Raw genomic sequence first — 9,345 nt, 5'->3', positions numbered from 1 at the left:
GCTCCTGGCTGCTGGGGAGGGCAGCTCAGTAGTTGGTTTGGTGTGGCTCCTTGACTGCTTTACCAGCCATGGAAACACTCACTGGTAATGCGTCTGCTTACATTCCTGAGAGCATAACTTCCACCACTGATGGAGAGAGCTTCTTGGGAGCAGGATTGTTCTGTAAATATATGTCATTGTCTTTAACAATAGCATTTTTTTTTTGCCATTAACATTGATGCATCTCTGGTCAGTCTGTTGTCCCCAACCAGGGATATAAAGCAGAGGGAAGGTATCCTGAAGCTGGAATTAATGCAGTATGGTTCGGACCTTAATGCTGCCACTCAACAGTTCTTGAGTTACTACTGCACATCTGACTGAGCTGCTGAAGTATAAACAGAATTTCCCTTGTTCATGTCTGTAGAATAACAAGTGATTACTCTTAATGTCATGTAAGGGAGTATCGTGAGGAATTTATTACCAGAAAGACAACAGAGTTTGAGAACACTTTCTCATGTTGCCATTCAACAAAAGGCCCTGCTAGGCAATATCAGGGCAGATGAAAAGATACCAGAAGGATCAGCTGCAAAGCTGAAAGATATTGCAACACACTTTTTGGCTGCACTTGATGCTCAGGCTTTTTGGATTCACACCAAATTCTAGTTCAGTTTTCTCATTGTTGCTACCAGTAAAATAAATTCCATTTGTAACAGGATTACTCTCATACTCCAAATGTGTAGAAATCACACTAAAATTAGAGTTCCATATTGTGTAGTGAAAGAACTATCAGAGAATTGATAAATATTTGTACTTTTTTTTAAAAGCAAAGTCTGTGTTTATAGTGCTTTCCAATGATTATACACAGAATAATTTTAACACAAGATTGTGGGCACTTGTCATACACATGTGATTAATATAACTAGCTAATATGCACTCAGGGAATATTGATCAAGCCCCTTAGCTGGGGACGGGTGCTGCAAGGACAGTTCTTGTCCTAAAGAAACACAGTCCCCACATTGCCTGAGGACTTCTAGTTGTAGGTTGACAGGCATCATGGTGGGGTTGGGTGTGACACAGGTTTATTTTTTTTTATTCATTAATAACATTGTATTACATGACACAATTTCATAGGTACTGGGATTCTCCCCCCTTCACCCCAAACCCTTCCCCCATGGTGAATTCCTTCACCATGCTGCATAACCACAGCTCAGGTTCTGTTGGGATTCCCTCATTACAAGCTCACACCGTACTGAGTCCAGCATCCCACTGTCCAGTCAAGTTCAATGGCCTCTTAGGGAGGCCCTCTCAGGTTTGAAGGCAGAGCCAGCAGAGCATCACCTCTATCAATTAGAAGCTCCAACATATCATCAGCAACAGTCCAGGTACAATGAGGCTGGTGCAGAGTCCACTGATTGACATAGTCCATCTTAGAGTTTCCGCTTGTCCAGTTTTCCGCTGCAAGCATATAGCTGAGGTGGTTGATTGATCTACTCCATCTTCCATCTTTTCTTGGTTAATGTTTTGATTCCTCCATTTTGTTCAGGGGAATCCCCAAAGAAACTTTGAGGCGTTCCCAGTCCAGGCTCCTATATGTACTACTAGTAAGCACAGTGCCCGCCACAGTCCATCACTCCGATCAGCTGGTGGTTGTAACCCCTGTGTTGGATCCATTCTGAGCCCCGATCTCCATTGGAACCAATGAGTATTGCAACTCTCCCCGACTCTGCCCATCACACACTCGCCCCTCACCTAAACCAGTGGGAGGTGTGCTGGTTGGGTGCTGTGTTCCCTACTGGCACAGGCCATTTCACCTTGGCATTTGGTGTTTTGTACTGTTTTTTTTTTTTTATTGCAACCAAACCTGGCCAGGCCCCCACACAGTTCCAGCGCTTGGGCTTGCCAGTGGATGACGTGAACTGACTCAGCCTGGTCTGCCCCAACCCGAGCCAAATGAATGCCAGTGGGTCACTTTCCAAAGCCTCTTCTGGGTTGTTTACCTCCATGCTTCCTGCGTTTATTTGTAGGGTCAGTGCCCTGTCAGAGGAACTGTTCAGATTCCTCCATCCGACCCCTTCCTGGTGTCAGGCTTCATGCATACCAGCAGGTCCTTCGGCCAGCACCGCTCTTCAACCCATTCCGGTTCCTGCTGTTGAGAGTTTCAGCCCCGCCACGGCTCATCCATACCCACATATATCTCATATATGGCTCAGTTGGGGTTGAAACCTAGCTGAGCCCGTCCCACATCTATCCTGGTCCTCCGGAGCACCAAACTGTATTGCAGTCTAATCTGGCATGGTGCGTCAAGTCTGAATCGATATTTGTGCCAAGGGATTACAACTGTGACCCGACCAGAACTCAGCCCCCTTCCAGTTCCTGCGCCCCTTAGTGGTAAGCTCCACCCAGCCAAGGCCTCCCCCAAGCTCCCCAACCAGGCCTGTTCCCAGCCAGTGTTAAGTATGCCAGAGGTTGCTCTGGGTCAGCCCAGCGCGCCCCATAGACTGTCATGCCTCCTGCATAGACTCCACCGGCCCTTCTAAACCGTCCAGTGGGGTCAGAATTTCCAGGGGATTGGTCCACGCATACCTGACACATTCCAGCCCAGAGTATGGTTCTCGAATGCCAGTCAATGTCATAGTCCTGCCTTCTGTGATCCCTCTGCTGATCCCTCATCCTATCAGGTAATGGGGTATCCTGCTGGACAAGCCTGAAATTTTGCCTTTTGAATGAACTGGTGTTGGCAATCTGCACTATAAAGTGACTACAGGTTCTTCAGAGGAAGATTAACTGCCATTGAGAATCTTAAGGACTAATACACGTTCCAGGGGAACTGTGGGTTCAGCATGGAGCAACTTATGTAGCATATCAAAGAAACCAAATTCCAGAACTTCTTGGCCAGGCGGCCAGCAGGCACAGCCTGGCGCCAAATAGCGCACTGGCGCCCGAGAGCCGCTCACCCCATGTACGTACGTATGTGGTGGTAAACTTGGTTGTGCTAGGCTGGAATCGTGGCAGGGGACCTGAGCCCTCCGGGCAGCATGGCAGCCCCGACACAGGTTTAAATGCATCTTTACCTCTAGTTATGATTCAGTGGCTCTGGGTTGAGATCTAGGAGTTTGTGTTTTAATGAGCACATTACTCTACAAGCTTTTGGAGTGATAATAATTTAGTTCTGTAGACAGCACCATGTACCATTCATACTTGAGGTCAAAGAATTTGCCCCAGAATCCAGGACCACGTGACCTATTTTTGTCCATCCTTCAAAAAAGATTGAATTTATACATAGCAAATACTTATATTCTGCTCATCCTTTCTTCCATCAAAGGAAGACAGATTTTTCAAGCCATTGCAAGGGCATGTTTAGGCTTATCTGATTGAGTAAGGCATAATGGAAGTTTATTTTAGGGATCCCTGAGAATGGGTATCCTTTGAAGAGAGGCAGTTGTGTTTTAGAATCATGTCAGGTGTTGGTTGTTTGATTGTTTGCTCCTTTCCTTTCTTTTTTTATGTGAAAGATTGGTTTTATTTATTTGAAAGACTGAATGACAGAGAGCATGAGAAAAACAGAGAGAAATCTGTCCTCACCAAAAGCTCGCAATGGTCTGTACTCTGGACCAGGCCAGAACTGGGCCAGGCCAAAGCTGTGTCAGGCTGAAGCCAGGAACCCAAAACTCCATCTGGATCTTCCAAGTTGGTTGCAGATGCCCAAGTACTTGGGCCATTATCTACTGTTTTCCCTGGCACATTAGCAGGAAGCTGGATTGGAAATGGAATAGCCAGAACTCACATTGGTGCTCATATGGAATGCTGTGGCCTACAATACTGGCCCATTGACATCACCACTTCTCCCAGGCACAAGCCTGGCTCAGGATGTAAGCAGTGGAAGTTTATGATTGAATGATGGTAAATGTTTAAAGAGTCCAGGGGAGGCCAGATCTCTGGTAAGAGAATCTTCACAAAAATATAGGACCTGGCACAGTGGCCTAGTGGCTAAATCCTCCCCTTGCAAGTGATAGGATCTCATATGGGTGCCAGTTTGTGTCCTGGTTGCTCCACTCCCCATGCAGTTTCTTGTCTGTGGCCTGGGAAAGCAGTCCAGGACAGGCCCAAGCTTTGGGACCCTGCCTCCACGTGGGAGACCCAGAAGAAGCTCCTGGCTTCTGGCTTTGGATCAGCTCAGCTCTGGCCATTGTGGCTGCTTGGGAAATAAACCAGTGAATGGAAAGTCTTTCTGTATCTTCTTTTCTCTGTCAATCTGCCTTTTCAACAAAAATAATTAAATCTTGGGCCCGGTGTGGCCTAGCAGCTAAAGTCCTCGCCTTGAATGCGCCAGGATCCCATATGGGTGCCAGTTCTAATCCTGACAGCTCCACTTCCCATCTATCTCCCTGCTTGTGGCCTGGGAAAGCAATTGAGCACGGCCCAAAGATTTGGGACCCTGTGCACCCACATGGGAGACCTGAAAGAAGTTCTTGGATCCTGGCTTCGGATCAGCTCCAGCACCGGCCCGTTGCGGCTCACTTGGGGAGCGAATCATCAGATGGAAGATCTTCCTCTCTGTCTCTCCTCCTCTCTGTATATCTGACTTTCCAATAAACATAAAAGAAGTCTTTAAAAAAACCCCAAAAAACAGAAATAACTAAATCTTTAAAAAAACGTGCAGGAGAAAATGAGCTATAACTGCATTAGTAGAGATTCTTAATTCCTGTTCTATGTTAGAGAAGGGTCTCATCTGTTTTTTTCTTCTATGATTATGTAATTTGAACAGTGCTAATTTGTTTTTATAAGGTTGTTGTGAGGAATAATATATGCAGACCTCTGTTTATCACTTGAAAGATTTATATAAGATGAGTTTTGTTGTGTCCTAAAAATAGAATGTGTGGGGAAGCTAAATTTTATTGCAAGAACTTGGATTTAGTTTAACCTGACATCATGTTACAGAGTATTGTATTATTTTCTTTATTGTTTAAATAACTCAGTGTGCATGATGAGTTTAAAATCACTAGTGATAATGTCTTAAAAGTCTAAGAGAAGAACAGGGCAATTGGAAAACAGGTTCAACAGAGAGGTGAAATAAGTGGGATTACACAAAGCATGACTGGATTTGCAAACAGAGGAATCTATACTCTTTTTGTTACTAATTTGCTAAAGGTCCTGAAGTCATGAATATAGATGAAAATCTATGAAAAATTGACATATGTCCTCAAATTGGGGCAATACATCATCACAACTAGGATACAGTGCAGTATCATAGTCTTAAATATTTAATATAACGCTAAGCCATATAATTACATGTGTGGCATTATCTTTAATGGGAGCTGATTAGTGAGGGTGACATAAAGCAAGGATGAATATTAGCTTTTCAGACACCAATATTCAGATAGCCACCTGAAAATTCATTTTTCTCTGAGTCCTATTCCTTAAAGATCTTGGAAATGTCAATTGTTTTTGTAGAGTTTCCATTTCAAGGAGCCGTTATTCATAATCCCCAGAGAACCCTTCCCTAACAGACTACAATAAAACTTAGAATTAATGGTGGTGACATTTTAGACCTAAATTACTGCCTTCATGCTTTAAATAATTATCCTGCTAGCTTAATGCAAGTGATTTTCAAATTTTTTATTTCATTCCTGACTTATCACCCATCTCCTGTGCTTGACTAGCTTCTTATTCCTTTTAATTGAACATAGGAGGCTGAGTTTCTCATTTCCTCCTTAAAAGTCTCCTCTCTACTAATTGTACTTTTATGGTAATTTGGCAAATACAGTGGTTTTTTTTAAAGATTTATTTATTTTTATTACAAAGTCAGATATACGGAGAGGAGGAGAGACAGAGAGGAAGATCTTCCATTCGATGATTCACTCCCCAAGTGAGCCGCAATGGGCCGGTGCGCGCCGATCCGAAGCCGGGAACCAGGAATCTCTTCCAGGTCTCCCACGCGGGTGCAGTGTCCCAATGCATTGGGCCATCCTTGACTGCTTTCCCAGGCCACAAGCAGGGAGCTGGTAGGGAAGTGGAGCTGCCAGGATTAGAACCGGCGCCCATATGGGATCCCGGGGCTTTCAAGGTGAGGACTTTAGCCGCTAGGCCACGCCGCCGGACCCAATACAGTGTTTTTAAAAAAGATTTATTCATTCACTTATTTATTATTGGAAAGGCAAATGTACAGAGAGGAGGAGGAGAGACAGAGAGGAAGATCCTTCATCCAATGATCCATTCCCCAAGTGGCCACAATGGCTGGCGCTGCGCTGATCCGAAGCCAGGAGCCAGGAACCTCTTTCTAGGTCTCCCATGCAGGTGCAGGGTCCCAAGGCTTTGTGCTGTCCTTAACTGCTCTCCCAGGCCACAAGCAGGAAAATAGATGGGAAGTGGAGCTGCCGGGATTAGAACCGGCGCCCATATGGGATCCTGGCGCGTTCAAGGTGAGGACCCTAACCATTAAGCTATCGTGCCGGGCCCCAAATATAGTTTTTCAACAAACTCTTCTTGAAGGTCGTTCTGGCTGACCATAAGTTTCTTCATTTTGTTGCCGCAGAGCTGCTATGTGCTAGCCCATTCTCATATTACTAAGTCTTCTCATCTCTCCCTTTCTCTTTCTTTGCTTTATTCCTCAAAGTTGATCCAGTGTTTTACATTCCCTTTAGTTAGTTCACCCTGCACCCGAGTCTCTGTATTCTCTATGTCTTTACCGCTCTGCTCATGTAGACTCCTAGACTCTGCCACTCCATGTCCTTTGAAGATTGTTAAGAAAGTGCTCTTTCGAGAGGCGAGCCGAGGGCTGCGGGAGAGGACGTCTAGCTCGGATCCCGAACCCAGTCCGCCATGTGCCCATGGCTCATGGCGGGCTGGGCCCGGACATGCCTGGGTGCGAGGCCTGCTTCCTTCTGGGGTGAGTACGCCGAGGGGGGAGGCCTCCGTGACTGGGCATGTCCGGGACCCACCCATCACCCTCATTGGGTGGTGGGTGAACGGGATTGGGGAGGGGCGCAACCTTGGGCCTGCGGGATTTAACCTCCGGCTGCCAGAGGCGAGCCGAGGGCTGCGGGAGAGGACGTCTAGCTCGGATCCCGAACCCAGTCCGCCACGTGCCCATGGCTCATGGCGGGCTGGGCCCGGGCGGCCAGTGCGCCATTTGGTGCCAGGCTGAGCCTGCTGGCCGCCCGGCCGGGGAGCTCTGGGGTATTGGACATCTGAATCGCTGCTGGGATAGCTCTAGAGTGACCCCAGTGTTTCTGGGATCTGAGCCAATCCTAAAGATTCCCAATGCCAGTAACTCTTCCTTTGAAGAACCTCCAATCCCTTAATAATGCTGAGCTTTGAACACCTATCAAGTAAAAGATAAGCTCCGGCTTGTGTAGCAGGCTGGCACCTAATGGTCCTCGGAGCAACCACGTGCAGGTGCGTGATTTACGGCTAGGAACGGTCCCAATCTGGGATGCCACAGCTGGGATGAGGTTCCCACCAAGGGGTGTATGTGCTGGAATGGGGGCTGCGTTCTATCTAGGAAACAGTTGCAGTCACCCGAGGCACTAGTGTGGGCTGGGATTGGATGCACCAGGCCGGTTCAGATCCCAGCACCATCTGGTGTTATGGAGAAACAGGATAGATGTGGGACTGACTAGGCTGGGTCTCAACCCCAACTGAGCCATGTGTGAGCTGTATGTGGGTATGGACGAGCCATGGCTGGGCTGAAACATCCAACAACAAGAGTCAGAATGGGGTGAAAGCCAGCCAGGAAAAGCCACTGTTCCTGCTAGGACAGGAGGTGAACTGAGTAGGGATGGCTCAAGAACCCCCTGGCAAGCGCAAAATCTGGCATTGGGAGGGGTTCTGATGGAGGAGCCTGGGCAACTCCTCTGGCAGGACACAGTCCCTGCAGGTAAGCGCGAGAAGCATGATTGGAAACAGCCCAGAATAGGCCATGGAAAGTTTCCCACTGGCATGCATTCGGCATGGGTCAGGAGCAGACCAGGCTGAATCAGTTCATGTCATCCTCTGGCAAATCCGATCACCAGAACAGAGTGTGGAATGGGCCGGGTTTGGTTGCGACAAAACCAGTACACATTATGGAACGCCAGGGCGTGGTTGCCTGTACTGGATATGAATGCAGCACCCATCCAGCACACGTGAGATCCAGGAAGGGAGGGGCAGAGCTGGCGGGGGGGTTAAGGGGCTGGTCCCCTCGCTGGACAACCACTCCCACTGGAGAGTGTTGGCTGGGATAGAGACAGACACGACTAAGCAAGGCTACAACACCTGTGCGCTGCATGTGGACTAGATCAGGGCCACAGCATCAGCTGGCAGAAGCTGGCACTGGGGACTAATTCTGTCGAGTCAAGTCACAGGACCACCTAAAGAGTGCATAAACCAGGACAGAGAGACCTGGGAGGGAAAAAGTGGGTTCCCCCTTCTTGGGTCACTATTCCCGTGGGAGGGCATGAAAACTAGGACGGGGGCTGGGATGGCTAGATAGAGAGGTACTCAACAATATCTGTGAGGGCTGGATGGTTGAGTTGGATAGATAAAACTAAGCTTCAATACCCATCGACAAGTACCAGAGCCAAATGGGATGGGGGACAGATTGGTCTTCTGCTACACATACTGGCAAACCAGGGTAGGGGGCGGTCTGGTGGGGGTTATTGTGGGTCGCCCCAACTAGGCTGCAGCTCCCACTGGTTGATGTAAGGGCCGAACCAGACTGGACTGCAACACCCATTGGTTCCAGTGCAACTCGGGACTGAAAACAGAACCAACACAGCAATTGCAACCACCAGCTGATTAGGGTGATGGACTGTGCCGGGCCCTGTGCTTGCTAGAACATACAAGCAACTAATCTGGGAATACCTCAAAGTATCTTTGGAGATCTCCCCACTTGAACTGCTGGACTCAGAATTCTAACCAAGAAAAGACAGAAGACAGAATAGGACAATCATTCATCTCAGCTACATGTTGGCAGCGAAATATGGGACAAATGGAGACTTCATGATGGACCATATCAATCAGTGGACCACCTCATCGAGCGAAACTGGCAGTGACTCATAACTGGAGAACTATTAACTCCACTTGAGCACATATCTCAGAGCATGCCCCACATCCGGGACTTGGGGCGGGCGGGAAACCGGGTGGGGCTTCTCCCTCAATATCCCCTTTTACCTCAGATACATGATGGAAACAATATGGACATAATAGCATTGCCCACCTCCCTATCCCCCTGAACCTTTTTTTTTTTCTCTTGTTTTTCCTTCAACTATAGTTAACTATGTAAAGATTGTCAACAACAATACAATAAAATGGATTATAAAAAAAAAAAAAAAAAAAAAACAAAGAAAGTGCTCTTTCACAATTTTGGGAAGGGAAAGATGAAGTGAT

Source organism: Ochotona princeps, chromosome 6, assembly GCF_030435755.1.
Source record: "Ochotona princeps isolate mOchPri1 chromosome 6, mOchPri1.hap1, whole genome shotgun sequence".
NCBI lineage: Eukaryota > Metazoa > Chordata > Mammalia > Lagomorpha > Ochotonidae > Ochotona > Ochotona princeps.
Note: the sequence above shows the minus strand (reverse complement) of the source record.